Below are 14,516 nucleotides of genomic sequence, written 5' to 3'. Positions count from 1 at the left end.
CTCTGTGCGCTTTCACATTCTCACATATCCTTGTCAACTGAGAATTTAATAAGCACATTCTCCACTTCATCTTCCTGTTACCATCTTAGAACCAGGACCAGCACCCTCAGAGTCTCCAAAGATATTGCTTCCACCCTGACAGTAAACCATTGGTAGCTACAGTCTGAGTGCAGTTTCCTGTAGCTCAGCCCTCACTGTAACTGTTCCCATTTCTATAAACTGAGGGAAAGGCTGCTGCGGAAGGGTTCATGAAATAAACTTCTCATTTTTGTGAATCTCCATGGCCATACTATCTTCTTTTAAGAGGGTAACACTCCAGGCAATCCAAAACAACAGAGCCTACTGAAGAGTTGTATATTCACAGTTTATTGCACTATTCTGGCCATTTCTTTGTTGGTTTTAGCCATATTGACTCCCACATTAACAGACTGCCTTAAGCACAAGGCCTTCTGTTTCGTAAATGAACATAAGACCTACAGGACAGAGCCTTGACAAAGCAGCTGACAAACTCATTGCTGACATACTCATTTTTCCAAACAATTAAATCAGTTGCAAGTATCAACTCAACAGTGAGCCTTGACATTGCCCCACCTGAGCAACACTCCCAGAACATTTAAACATATATAGTTGAAATTATAACTTCAGCAATGTTTGACTCGGTATTATACCCAGAATAAAGACAATCTCTGTGACAGAAAGTGTATAACCTAAATGACAGATAGTAGACAGGATGTACTGAGAAATGCCAAATGAGAATAAGGAGATGTTTTTCTCCTCACATTGTTGTCAAAATCACCCTACACCCCCGTTTGCCACCTTCTAAGAGAACTGCCACGAACACAGGTTGCTGCCCTAAATCCAAGTGTCACCTAGGTGTCCAGGTGTCTACTGTCCATAAATCTAGTTTTGGCTGTGTATGACTGAAATACTAGAAACGGGCTTTGTGGAGCAAACCTGCACCAACATGGGTCATTCCCTGGCAGGGGATCCGGAGGACAAGTTCAAGGAAACCAAAATGATCTTTAGGCTGAGCGTGGCTTCCAGCATCTGCTGAGCAGAAAAGTCCTTGACCATTTCCTGAGATGGGCTTCTCACCAAACCAACACGATCGTTTTTATTACTAACGGTTTAGTGCATTAAAGAAAAATCATCAACTTTTTTTGGCCAAGACCTGACAAATTTCCCTTAGTCTTCTGGAGTTATTTTCCATCGTTGCTTCCTCAAGAAATTAGTGTCATCTGCTTTGCCACACTGACTGTGGCACTCCAACTGGACCGCAAGCTTGTTTATGCTATGTACATTTAAAATAAACTTGGCAGGTGGCACAGTGGGTTCTTCCCGAGCTGTGTCATACTGCTGGTAGGTAAACGACTCCCTAAGAAACTGATCCAACGCAAACATGGCATCAGCAACTGTGCCTTCAGTAGGCCCAAATTTTTTACTAGTATTACAAAACGCCTATGTGGGAAAATGGCATCTTTCCTGTTTCAAAAACCAAACCGACCCAAAACACTTTTATCAAATGTTTGTAAATTTGTCATTAACAGTCTCAAACTCTGCTGCATTAGGGCAGATGTTGATTTTCCATGCCAGGTGGCCATAAATGCTAGGCAGAATTAAGAAATGTAATGCAGGAACTTTGTTAGGCCCCGGTTCATCACTTTGCTACCCGTTTAATACCAGACACATTTCAACAGAGTTCTAAACAATCTGCCAGGAGTTAGTGATAGGCAATATTAATACTCCAAAGTGAAAACCATGACTTGTGAAATTAATCAGTAATTCATTCAAGTGCTGACAGAGCAGGAGGAAACCATCAAAATTTTTAATACTAAACCTAAATTTCAAAGACATCCCATTACCATAATGCAAGCACCTATTTTCCAGGTCTCCCTGGCTTACTACAGTTCCACCAGCTGATGACAAGGAGACAACTTGGCATGGCTGGTAACAGCTACGCTGGGTATTCCTACCAATGCCTGTGCTGTGCCCTGGGCATACTCCCAAGGACGTGAGCCAGGCCAGAAGGGCAGCCCAGCCTTGTTACAGCTCAAAATCAGAGACAGTGTCCTGGCATGGCACAGCTGAGCTGCCACCATGCAGCTTTTGCATGAGATGCTCCGGGACATCATGACACGGCCCCACAGGCCTGTGTTGCACAGCTGCTCTACTCAGTTTTTTACCAATTGATTATCTTCTAACAGCTCAGTCCTAGGATTTGGTGTGTGACCTTGGGATACTCTTTTTTTTTTCTGACAGTAACTGGTTCATCTGAATCAGTCTCGTAACAAGTCTTATTCTCATTTTCAAAAGATCTTGTGTTATGAAGGCCTTACTCTATGTACTTATGGACTGTGGCAACACAGAGAAGTCCTAAAGGGGATGTAAATCTAGAGCTTTACTTAGTAAACAAGAACTTTGCCCACAGCACAGAACCAGTATGAAATGGCCTGGTGTTTTTTTCTTCTGGAACTGTTTCAAGTCAGTCTCCACAGTAGCTGACACAGTGATGGGGGATGACCCTTCTTCACTCAGTACATCAATTTAAAGTTACCTTTTCTGTTGCTTTGTTATTTTCCCCTTAGCTGTTTGTCTTTTCCAGCCCTTTAGTTCACTCATGTGAAAATACTGGGGCAGTCATTCCAAAAGAGAAATGGAAAGCTGTAATCAAAATGAGTGGGGTGCAATTTATCTATCACATAGATTGTCATCAGTGGTTTTGTGGAAAGAATACATAAAAAAAGAGCTTGTACGGGTACACACAGGATTACCAACTTCAAAACGATTATTGAGTTTTAACCTCACAGCTAGCGATTTGAAAGATGCAAGAATGTGCACAATTTGGATTTCCATTCTCCTTCAAAGAAAAAAAAAGTTACGTTCATTTTGTTTCCAACATGCTCCTTGTCCTGAACATGAAGAGCAAGCCTGAAAATATAAAAACGTTCAGTTAGCTTGCTTTTGAAGGTTTGATGTTAGAAAAACCTTGCTGACAGGAGTTTTTCCTCTCCAAGCATTTTAGATGAGTGTCAATTGCAATGCTAGAAAACAGTGCTTGGAAAGCTTTATAAGCTATATAAAAGACTGGCTGCTAGTGCTGCAGAATGAGGCTTTTTTAGCTTTCTGAAGGATCACACATGCTGGTGTTTGACCTTCCTGAAACAAATTACTACCTAAGTCCTTTGATGCCACCTTTTTGTATAAAAGATAGCTCAGCTGTGTTTGATGACACCTTTTTGGATAAAAGATAGCTCAGCTGTGTATAGAGGTCCTTGGAGTCAACAGAGATGGCTGATTGGCTTTTCCATATGCACCTAATTTGCAGTTTTCTCCCTTCTTCCCATCTAAAAAATGTAACTCAGTGACCCACAAACAAAACTGTGGCTCACACATACACACACAAGCACATATACACACAAATACATATCTAGATATGTCACAGATGTATGTGTTTAGTCAGGAGTTGCTGAATCAGTAGCTCTGTGGAGGTGAGGCTGCTGCAGCCCCATGCCCCCACGTCCATCCAGCAGCAAGGCTGGGTGTGTATTCCCATAAGCACACACACATGTATACAACACATATGTACATATATCTGGCCAGCCACACAGAACAGAGACACACTCAGCAGCAACAGCCTTATGCTGTTTCCCTCTCTGCATGCTCAGGGTGGACGTCTGTTAGTAGGAAAATGTATAAATATGTATGCTGTGGGTCCCTCCAGCAGCTGGACTCAGGCACACAGTCTGCCCAGTAGTTGCCCCTGGATCCCAGTGTCCCCAGTTCCTGGCACCTGGATATAGGAGCCTCTGAGTCTGCAGCCCCACTCTAGCTGCTGGACAGACCTCCTTGCACATGCACACAGCGTGGATCCGTCCTGTAATGGGGTTGTTGGGACTCCCTTCTCTGCCACTGTGCCCAATGACACTCTAACATAGTGCCTATCTATAGGTTTATCTGGTCTTCTTATAGGCTGCTACCTTCAGTCAGATCATGTGCAGTACAGGAAGAGGGTCATGATCTTTTTAGTATCGGGTGAGATGAGTAAAATCTGTAGCAAGGGAAGTCAGCACTCTCTGATTCTGCTCCCCCCCTTCAGGAACTTACCTAAATCAAATCCCTGATTTTAAAAGTTTTCAAGTAATTCTGTGATAGCAAATAAACCTCAGCAATAGTAAGCTTACCTTCACTTACCTTCATAATGTACTTACCTTCTTTTTTAAAATAAACTTTTAACGTTAATTAACAATGTGACCTTGGCTAGGTTGCTTTATATCTCTGTGTTTCTCTTCTCCCTTTTGTACAATTAAGACAATAAAACAATGCATCCACATGGGTATTGTGAAGCTTAATTAACTGGTGTGTGCAGGACTCTCTGAGGTTCTGCAAAGGAGAGCACTGTAAACATGGAAAATTAACGTTAGGATGAATACTACACAATAACCTGACACAGCATCTGTAAGTGAACAATTTGGAAAAAAAAAACTTGCCTCCAACCAGATTTTCCAGTGCACTGAAATAAGTTTTGCAGCAGTGCCTTCAGATTCAGTGGTCAGTGGTCAGAAGCATAAAACAGGGAGCAGCTTGCAGACCCAGGTTAATTGCTCAATTCAATAGAATAATTTATGGTTGTACTCAATGATCTTATGGGTCTTTTCCAACCAAAATGATTCTATGACTTGCAGAACACAGGTTTCACCCAGTTAAATAACTACGTCACGTATTTCCCACTTATATCCATCCAAATCTTCATAGTCTTCTCAGCACTGCTATTGGGATAGCAGGTACAAACTGTCCCTAAAAACTGATCCAAATGGAGCATCAAGCAGCCTGGGAACTTTCTGAACCCAGTTTCTTTTACAAATCTGGTCAAGGTTCAACTGATCATCTAGGTATGCTTGCCAGATTTCTATTTCAGGAGTATCCATAACGCAGCTTCTGTCAATGCATTTTGTTTTGAGGTCCTAGTCTCGTGCAAAGCTTGGGTGAAGCTCAGAAAGTACAGATACTATCAAAAAAATTAAAAGCAGTATCTACACCTTCCAAAGAAAGAAGAAACTGTAGGATGCCACATAGCAGCAGCAGAAATGGATTGTATGAAATTTCCATAACTTAAAACAAGTTTGTTTTCTAGTCTATATAATATTTTAAATGACTTTACCATAAGCATCCATAAGCATTTCAGTTGCATAGCTGAAAAACTTTCTGACTTTGTTAAAAAATCATAACAACCAAGCCATGAAGTTCCGCTATTCAATGTAAGACGCAGCAGATGCCAGGTTTCCTAGTGATGCCACGGTCCTTAGAAGCCAGGTGATGCACAGTTAATTTTTAGACAGTTACCAGGCAACAGTTGGGACTAACAGAAGGCCACGAAGAACTCCTTAATTTCCTTTCCTGAATCTGAGCTGCTGGATTCATATTTCAACTATTCTTCCACCAGAGGTTTTAGCCATGTAAAAGGGATCATATTGGTTATATTGGTTATTGGTATATTGGTTAGATTAGACAAATGTTTTTCTTCAGCAGGTCTAAGTATTAAATAAATCCATTCCTTTCTAAATACAATATAAAATTAGTCTTTCAATTTTTCATATGCTTAGATCTAAGAAATTCTACCTGCAAGAAAGAAGCTGAACAAAAATCCCACAGCCATGCTGTGGGATTGCAAAAAAATATAAGCCTGTGATTTTGCTTTTTGTTTAGATTTTCTTTTATCTGCCATTTCTGTTTTGACATGTTTCGCAATCTCCTGTTACCAACCGTTCTAATCATTGCCATTAAATTATGAATGATGGTTTAATGAACAATGGAACATTCAGCAATGCTACAGTTTTTCTGTTTCTCCCCATTGCTTTCACCAGCAAACTGACTGATCTTGATATGCTCACAGAAGCGAGGAAATGGCATGTTTACCTGCAATAGGAGGGATCTCGACTTGAAGATCAAGATAGGCTTTCCTCTATTTTTGTTCTATGGTAATGTTGGTTTGTCATACTGTCTTTTACATGCTAATAATCACTTTACCTTCACACTCCAAGTCACCCAAAGTCTGAGCTCAACATGCAGGAAGAATAAATTAAATAGGAACAAATGGAGGTTTCCTCTCATTTTTAGCATTTCATATAAAAATAAATGCTATTTCATGTAATCTAATCATGCTCATACTTTTAGTCTATAAACACCATCACAATACCTCCCTCGCAGCTGCAGCTCCTCACCAGGTGAGATTTCTATATCTACCAATGTGATATCATCTCTAAGAGGAACTGAATTAAATCATTGCCGCAAAAAATGTGAACCCAGTGTTTCAGATATAAGACATGAAAATCCATATAGTTTTTTTCCCCTGTGAGGAAAACAGAAGATAGGGAGAAGGAAGGGCTCTAATTTCCCTACTTTACATACTGTGTATTACCGCACTGTAATGTGTCATTGTCTGCAGGCCATTAGGAACCTGAGTTTATTTTTTCTTTTATTTATGACTTACTGCACTAGCTTCTACACAGAAGTTATGCTGTTCAATTGCAGATCCATTGTGCTCAGCACTCCAGGAATACACAAAAAACAGATTGTAAACTTGGGGGGGCAAGTCACTGCAAGTGCATTTAAAAGCCTGCACCTATCTCCCTGAGGTTTTTTTGAATATTTCTGGCATTAAAGTATGACCTGGCACACAATGAGTGGGTTGCTTGAAAAGCTTAAGTGTTATAATACGCAGGAATTCAATGCTTTGCTAAGTGTCTTATTCAAAGCTAAGCTGAGATGGTATTTCTTACTCGATTTCTGTAGCACCTGGTATTTCACAAACATTGATCAACTATGCCTGACCTTTCCCTTATATAGGGAAGTGTTAGTAACCCCATGATGTGTGTGACAAAACTAAAATAGGAAGTAGTTGAGGACAGTATTTTCACATATGGAAGTTAACATCCATATTGTGTCCATGAAGCCAGCTCTGTTTCCTTCAAGATCCAGCTCTGGCTTCATAACTCAGTTGAGCTGACCTAAGTCTGGACTGTTATCTAAAGGGATGGTTCTGCCCTCTGACAGCAACCATGTTCCCTCCCTTGTGCCAGCACAAGGTGTTGTGTGGATGCACAGCAGGTCAGATCAGGGAACTGATCGCTGAAAACCCAGAAAAAAACAGCTGAGCAGGTGGCTCAATCACATCAAATGGACAACAAAACTGCACCCTCAGCATCAACACCTCTGCATTGCACTTTGGAAGAGCTGCACTTGAGGCAGCTGGGGGAGAAATGAATAAAAGGCGTCTTGGCCATGCTGTGCCTGTTCAGCACAGGCTGGTTGAGCAAACGCCTTACTGTGCACAGAGGGCTTGAGCTGTTGTCCCCTGCCAGAGCATCCCAGAGCTCACCTGCAGCCCACCCCGGATCGTGCCCTTGTGCACAGCCAGCAGGGGCACAGGCTCGCGCTTGACTGACAGCGGCAGTAAGGGGGGCACCAGCAGCAGGCTGAAGTAGGGGAGAGGTTTGGGGGTTAGTAGCACTCTGTCTTGGATGGAATGGTAATGACCTCCTTCTGCCTGCTTTGCTCTCCTTCCTGCCTCCCCGCCCCCCAAAACACACCAAAAAAAAAAAAAAAAAAAAAAAAAAAAGTGGAAAAAGTGGGATGGTCCCATTCTCTCACTACTCCTTCTGCTTTGGTCCATCAGTGCTGCTGTGCTGCTCTCTGTCACCCATTCTCAAATATCCATGTTTCCCATCACTCCCCACCTTCCTTTCTGTTGTGCAAGTAACCCAGATTTTCTTCTTTGCCACAAATGCCCCTAAGGTTTCCCTGTCCTCACCCCTTCTTCCAGAGACCCCACAGCCTCCTGTGCCTGGGGTTATCCAGTATTTTCCAGCTTCAGCCCATATCAGCCAAACTCAGTCAGAACATACCAGAGCGCACCCCAAATCCTCCTATCCCTCTTGACTTGAACGTGCTCAAAGCACTTGACAATATTTTGATTCTAACTCTAAATGGTCAGTCAAGAACAGAGTGGGTCCTTCAGCTCACCCTTGTAAGCCCCAAAGAAAGTGGATAGCTAGAAAAAAACCTTTGTGAAAATATTGCTTTGTCCTACTAAAGCAGATTTCAACTAATTGGAAACACTATGCTGGGGTTTTTTTTAAATACTTTGACCAAAATGTTCCCCTTTGGCTATGTTTATCATTGAATCACAGCCATTTCATGAAACAAAGACACCACTGGGTCTGGTTTGCAGCCAATATGCTGAAGGCTTCAGGAACAGTTTTATCATTACTTAAAGCAATTGACAATGTTGAATATTTTAAGAAAACAAAAGGGAAAACATGTAGGATCCTTTCAGTAGATGAGTGCTCCAACCAGTTCACAAATTTTTTATGGCCAAGTGGATCTGAACTGGTTGGTTGTTTCCTTTGTCTTACACCACTAAGGAAGGACAAAATCTTGAGGGGGGGAAAAAGGCGTCATCAGTGTTCAATATTTTTCTTTTACTTGCAAAGAATGCCAATGAATATGTTTCATATCTACCAGTCATTTACACTCTGTTGTGATAAGCATCCACTACTTTTTGGAAGTGGTCACTTCTCTCTTCACTGTGCAGAGGTGCAAAGTACCCTTCTTATGACAGAGCCCAAAGTAATCTCACCTAAATTGCAGCATATACTTAAATTGTCTCCAATCTGAGGCTGAATTGTCCTTCTGATGGTTATCTCCTTCCACTGACTACAGACAAAACTGAGGTCAAAAGCAATCCAAACAGATATCTCACTGCAGCACTTCCTTAGGGAGGAGGCACCCATGTCTGCAGGTCCTCTCTTTAGGCATCATGCTTGTTTTCATGTGCTTGTGTTAGATAAGCTAGACTTTGCAACTTGATGGTAAAAAGGAAGTCTGCGTCAGGGGAAGTATAAGAACCTGAGGAGACTGGAAAACTATTTCTGGTGGAAAAATTAATTTTAAAATGTACTTGATTTTTAGCCATCTGCAAAAGCTTTGGCAGGTAATTAGCATCACCGGTACAGAGAGCCCAGGATGTTATTCTTTTATTCCCAATGCTAGCACTGATCATTTGTGTGACTTCAGACAGATGACTTTCCAGTTCCGTGTCCTGTCTCTCTGCCCACATTTAACTCTTCTCTCTGCTTAGATTATGAACTTTCTGCTACATGGTCTGTGTATTTATACAACAACCAGATGTGACAAGATGAATCCATGCCCTGAGGACCAGGGCTCATCAGAAGAACTGTACTTTCCCAAGGTTCTTCCCATAGAGGATGTAGGCAGAGAGGGCTGACTGGGAAAGTTCTTGGTAGTAACAAAGTGAGAGTCAGAGGGAACTCAGGATTGAAAGCTCTCCATGGCCTGAAGGTGACTTGGAGGAAAAGCAAGCTTCAGGTGAAGGTACTATAAAGGATTAGGGGCTTTTATTGCACAGCGTCTCATATAGTCCCAATGGAAACTACGCAGCATGATCAGCAACCCACTGATTACAGAGAAAAAGTCAAGCAATGTGTAACTTATGCAGAGTGGCTGTACAATTCTTCAGACTCAGTTAATACTTTTAGAGCCTACCATGGGATATATTAAGACACACATGCACTCTCTGTGTGTTGTGTACAGACAGAGGCATCACACCTGATCAGAGAAATTCCATTTACGTTAAGAGTCTTTATACCTTTGGCTTATCCTCTAAAGCAGGGGTCCTCAAACTACGGCCCCCCAGGGTCCTCAATCCGGCCCCCGGTATTTACAGAACACCCGCCCACACACACGCTGGGGGTTGGGGAGAGAAACCAAGCAGCCGCAGATGACTGCCTGCCACTTCATCCGTGCGCAGGCCCCCTGTTTAAAAAGTTTGAAGACCCCTGCTCTAAAGGAACACAAATTCAATTTGCAGTCCCCTGAAATCTGCACAGTCTTAGTGTGACCTCAGGTTTTCCTCCCAAATGGGAGTCCCCATCTCTTATTGTCTACAAGGTTGAGGTGATGCCACCAGTTTTCCTTGCCCTCCAAAGCTATGCAAAATCTACACTTTTTTTCAGGTGGTCCAGACTTCATGAAATAAGTTATAATTTTTAACCACCACACCAGGCTGGCAGGAATCTGCACTGACCCCAAAACTACAATAGGAAAATCTTATGACTGTGCTGACCAGCTCTGACAAGAACCTGTAACACTTCACCTCACAAATTGGTTTCAGTTCCTCAGGGACATTCCTGTCAAAGCTGAGTGCCGCTTGCAAATAAGGGCTGTTGCACTGTCCTTGAAAAAGGCATATAAAAATACACTTCCAAATTTTATGAAACCCTGCAGTTTACTCGTGTTAATTATAGAAGAATTCATACATTATATTAGAATGACCAAGTGTGATGATATGTGATCAGTGATTAATGAACTGCTCACCGATGAAAGACAGGTCCCCTATTCTGGTACAGCAGGAGAAGGGGGAGCAGGCTTGATGAGCTGATGTTATTTCTTCCTGGCCTATATTCTGTTATCCCTTAGTTATACTCTTCTATAACATATGGAAAATCCATGCATACAGAACAGATCTATGAACACTTGCCCTCATTACAGTTGTCCTTTTAAAACAGATTTTTTTTTAATGCCTGAAACTAGTTCCTTTGTTTACCATTCGGATTTTAAATTTGGCAGTTACAGTGAAATAATCTGAAATCTTGTCTTCATAAATATGCTCATTTTATGACCATCCAGGACAGTATCTGCATTAACATTGTACTGAAATGCAGCGATTCAAGTTCTTGTCCTTTAGCAGTAGTTTTCCTGTAAAAATGATCTAAAAATCACCTTGAATGTGTTTCCTCCATTAGCAGCCCACAATTCATAAAATAAGATACTAAAAAGTCTTTGAATTTTAAACTGTCAGTTTAATTTAATAGAAAAGCATGATATTTCTTATTAATATTCTATATGCCTAACTGCTCTAATAAGCAATCTGAAGCACTGCATGGGCAGTTAGGAAGAAAAAGCCTCAGTACATCAGATCCTTTGAAATGAGCAGATTATTTTGGCATGCTCAAATTTTACATGATGCACTTAAGAGCTCATTTGTAAGAAGCTTTCCACACAGTGTTCAGTGAAACAGAAAATTTGTCATCAAAATTAGAGTAAAATAGTAGTATTTAGCATTACATAAGAAACTATTTTTATTGCATGTGCTTCTAGTCTTAATTACAGTGTGTTTGTGAGAACAAGCTTGTTGGCCATTTACTCATCCCACCTCCATCTCTTCCCATCCCTGTCTCCACTGTGACTACCTTCACCTCTCTCCCTCTCCCTTCAGGGACACGATTTAATGGTGGGAGAGTTGCCACATGACTGAAGCTTGCCGGAGGACTCCAACACGCAATGCAGATGCATCTCAAGGAATGAAGCTGAAGTTTTATCTGTGAAAAGAGCAGGGTGTTCTCTGAAACTGGAATTACACTGTTTTTCTTGTATTTGTCACAGTCAGAAGTTTCTGTGAATGACCAAGTGAAGAAGCAAGGAACAATGGAAACAGTAAGAATAACAGAAACACCAACTTCCTCTCCAGAAGTAACCAAGATTTTTACAGAATTAACACATACTAAAACAACCACACAGACTTTACACCTCCCTCAAGGAGCTATTCTGCCCATCTAAGATCCACACAGTGTCCTGTCTGCTACCCTGGAGGGACAGAGTCAGTCTTTGGCCAGTGACCTGTCAGCCTTCAAGTGCTGAAATATTACATGAGTATTAGATTGGCCAAGGAAAAACCTGAAACTCCAGCCCCAACAATCCATGAGCCTGGTTTGGGAGGGAAGCAGCAGAAGACAGACATGATCCTCATCTATCTCTTTTCAAGGCACTCCACCATCTTTCTCAGTCTCTTGAGGTAGGCACTGTACTTTCTCATTGTGACTGCCTGGTCTGCCTTCGTAAGGCTGGGCAGATGGCAAAGATGGAAGAGTCTGCCCAAATTATGCCTTTTTGATTGGAGTGAATGAAACATTTCCCTCATGGTGCAGTGGTGTGGGATTAAGTGGTGTGGGTTTCCCCTAGCATCTCCCATAGGGCATGCACTGTACCATCCTAGTTGAGATAGGGTTTCCCATAGGGCATGCACTGAACCATCCTAGCTGAGATAGAGTTATCTGGCAAGACTTATTTCATATGCCCAGTAGGTTGAGGCATCCTTCTTACCTGCTCATTTGCACTCTTTACACATAGATCTCACATCACAGGCATTCAGCTGGCAAAGGAGACAACCAGGTCCATATTCTGGAATTTGAAGATCCTGAATTCGTATTTCTGGATCAGGGTAAAAAAGAAGAATGTGGGCCTGGTTTGTTGAGTCCCATCCCCTGCAACCCCAGATAACCACACAGTGATTATCCAGGTCAAAAGGGTATGCTAAATTCAGCCATAGAGTACTCCCTACCACCTTAAATCAACCTTAAGCTGCAGTTACACAGGAGAGCAAGTAGATCACCAATGACCTAGAATAACAGGGAAAAATAAAAAAGATTTAAAAGTGGTTAAAAAAACCTGCCAGCCAGGCTTTCACAGCTATGCAGAGTAGGGCAAAGACAACCCTGACAATCTGATAGTCTCACCTAGAGAAAAATTCCTTTCTAACCACAGTTTAGTAATCAGTTTATTCATGAGTGCAGGACACAACACACCTAAAGTATGCCACAGGAATTCGGCTCCCCTTGGTCTTAAATCCTGTTTGTAGCTATGATCAATGTAAAATGCAATAGAGAGAGACAAAAAGACAAAACAAAAAAAAATCATCGAAGGAGAAAGTTGGTGGTCCAGTATAGAGTGCAGATAAGCATTAGAAGCCCTAACGTGGTTTAAACAGCAGTAATGTATCACAAACACAAAGCCCATCAAGCCAGTTTCAAATCCCCCAGATGACTCCAGAACCACTACAAAAGAAGAAAACCTCCAGCAACCTCTCCCAAACATGACAGCTCCTCTCATTTTTTACTTCACGTCTGCCTTACAGGAGCTATACTAATACCTGTCATCACCTAACGTTTCCAACAGGCATTTCATAAGGGACACCAATACTTCACTTCCATACAGGAAGATAAAATCCCCTGTGTTCTACCTGTCCAACATAATCCACTATCTCTCAGAAGAAGCAGCAGTAAAAAGAGCTCAGAACTTCTATTCAAACAATAAAATACTCTGCTTGAATTTCCATTCCAGGTCAGAATATATTAAATCAATCCATGCAAAATAAGGAATAATCAGAAAAAAAAAAAAAAAATAAAAAAAAATAAAAAAAAAAGCTGAGAAACCCCCATCCCAGCATACTCTTAAGCATGATAGTTATTTTTCCAGATGAAGGTTTAAAATCACAATAGACTGAGGAAGAATTTGAGCTTAGCTCTCCAAAGTCTGAGGATTCTCTTCCAACATCACCCCAACATCTGAGGAAAAGCCCATGCCTATAGGTCCCAGGTGCCAAGCACAGGCAGTCATCAGCCTCTTAAGTGCCTGAGGATTCCTAGTTAGGCTGAATACTTGATTTTACGTGGCTTTAAACCCTTCTTAGTATTTACAGCTAGATAGCTTGGGAAGTCTCATCCAGCCCAACAGCTTTTACAGCACCCATTCTTAGGCATCTCACCATTCTGCCAGATGACCAGTGCTAAAACACGAGGCTGAATATAACAGCTGCAGAGCTCAAGGGCTCAGTGGTGCTAGCCCTCCACAGCTGATTCAAAATCAGGTCAATAGTGGGTGCAGGTGGCTTGTTGGTAGGAGCCTCAGAGATAAATGAGAAACCTGTAAACCCAAACTGGCCTTAGCAGAAGATCTGAACTTTTTCTTCACCCACACAAATGGGTGTCCTTGTACAATACCAGATGTACTGGCAGCTGGTTTCCACACAGCAGCTACAAGCTGCAGCAGCCATGTGGGCTGACTGGAGACTTCAGTCTCCTGAGCTGTAAATGTATCACCTGCCTCCAATTCCTACTAAAATGTGCAGTGTTTCTTAAGTTAATTAAGTGATTTAAAGACCAATGTAGCCATTTCTCTGTGCCTTGGTAGGCAACACACCGCATGCTTCTGCATCTAAGTACAGATAGTTTTGCCACTGCTGGCAACTCTGCAGCAGAACGGACAGTTTGCAAGCTCCGTCATCTATGAGCAGTGACAGAAATTGAGGTCACTCTCATTACAGAAAAGAGCCTTGAAAAGGGCACATCACTGTGCCATGGACAATGACATTTACAAATGTTTTGCTGTTTTCAGTGAGCAAAGAATATCACCTGTAATGGTAATACTGTAGTGGAAATACAATGTTGCTGGGAAAGCAAAATCCAGGACAATACAACCTCATCGATGAGTTTCATGCTCAATAAATCCACTGGAAATTAAACTCAGCTGACAACATTTCAATGAGTGTTCTAATTCCCTTATAATCAAGCACATTAACAACCTACCATATTAATTTTCAATGGTTTCAGCTTCTCACCCTACCATATTGGAACAATTCAACACATCTGGGACTGAATTAATGT

Source organism: Falco cherrug, chromosome 2 (genome assembly GCF_023634085.1).
Source record: "Falco cherrug isolate bFalChe1 chromosome 2, bFalChe1.pri, whole genome shotgun sequence".
NCBI classification, from domain to species: Eukaryota; Metazoa; Chordata; class Aves; order Falconiformes; family Falconidae; genus Falco; species Falco cherrug.
The sequence above is the reverse complement of the archived record's forward strand: the minus strand, read 5'-3'. Positions refer to the sequence as shown.